We start from the raw sequence: 1607 nt of genomic DNA, 5'->3' as shown, positions 1-1607 counted from the left end.
TAGTGATACTGCCTCGGAAACCCAAGGAGGGGTCGCTATGAGTCGGGGCCAACTCCATGGCACATAATAACAATAACAACCATAATAGTTATTTAACTACAGTTATCTGTTTTCTCCTGAGGCTCATCACTTATCCTCCAAAGAAGCCATGAAATACCTTTTGAATTTATATTCATAAAAGAATCTTCACCCTTTGAAAATATATTTAATCCATTTAAAATGGCCTTTGCTTTTGTTTGTCCATAAATTTATTGTTATTATTATTATTATCTATTATTATTTAGTTTCAATAGGGTATTGTTCTCTTATTTCAGGGACACAAACCTCTGAATTCTATCTATAACACTCCTGATTTTATAGATTAAAAACATATAAACATATGTTTTCTTATTCTTGGTCTTTCCAGATTAAAAAAGTTATATATTGTTTTTTTCCATTCATTTTATTTTCATTTCCTTGGTTCAGCTCTATGTATTTGTAATTACATTTTTTGTATCGTTGTTTTTATCTTTAACTATTTATTTTCTTTGGAGAATTATGAACATATCATGGCTTCTCTCTAAAATTAAGTTAATAGTTTTCTTTGCAACCTTGACCGTTTTCACTAAGTATTCTATTGACCTTTTAATTATTGCAGCACAATGTCCACTAGAAATGACAACCATGACTTTCAAATCTCTTTTTTGGGTCATAAAGAGAGTGTGGAGATCATGCTATATATAAGTCTGGATTACTTTTTAATCTAGATTAATTTGCTTACTGTCACCTATCTAGAAGTTCATTTGTCAGTGCATGTCTATTTTTATTCTTCTGTTCCTCCTGGGCAGTCTACTCCTTACCGGTTTTGAGGAAAAAATGGGTGATTTTCTATTCTCTCCTCCATAATTTACTCCCTGGAGAATTGTTGTCACTGTCACCAGAAATCAACAGAGATTTCAGTCTATTTAAGAATTCCATAAGAGGAGCTAAACAGTTAGGCCAGCTTCATCTATTTTTGTAAATGGAAGTGTATTTAAGCACTGGTTACTACATCTAACTGTGATATCTTCTATTCCATTATTTAGATGCCCAAATTTTGTCCCCTTTCTCAGATGTGTACTATATGTGTATTAAACTTTAAATGATTGCCACAAATTTGAAGATGACATGAGAGCTTGTACTACAGCTTCCTCAAATCACTCATTTTTGTCAAATTGCTGCATATTAATATATTTTGGAATATTTTATGACTTCCATGCAGCTCTCAGTGCTATTAATCTGTGTACTTATTTCATGGGGGCACTTTCCACCTTTTAATATGCAAAACACGTAAGTTCATACTCTGTAGTTGTGAGTCAGCGTGTTTTGGTGGAAAATTCTAAGAATTTGGGGCCATAATGTCATGTTCAACACCTGATGCTAAAGCTTCTTACCTATTGTAAATCTTAGCAGGTTAGTTATATCACTAGACTCTAGACTTAATCATGTATAAGACTGCATTATTTTGGAACCATGCAGTTTTGAAGATTAAAGAGAGGGCAAGTGTTTGCTCATTGCTAACAATATGTTCTAGATATTACTATTATTATAATTGCAAATGTAGTATAAGACACCTGTTCTGGTTAAGT

The sequence above is a fragment of the Orycteropus afer genome, unplaced genomic scaffold, assembly GCF_000298275.1.
Source record: "Orycteropus afer afer isolate SDZICR_OR568_19922 unplaced genomic scaffold, OryAfe1.0 scaffold00001, whole genome shotgun sequence".
NCBI lineage: Eukaryota > Metazoa > Chordata > Mammalia > Tubulidentata > Orycteropodidae > Orycteropus > Orycteropus afer.
This window is presented reverse-complemented; position numbering follows the sequence as displayed.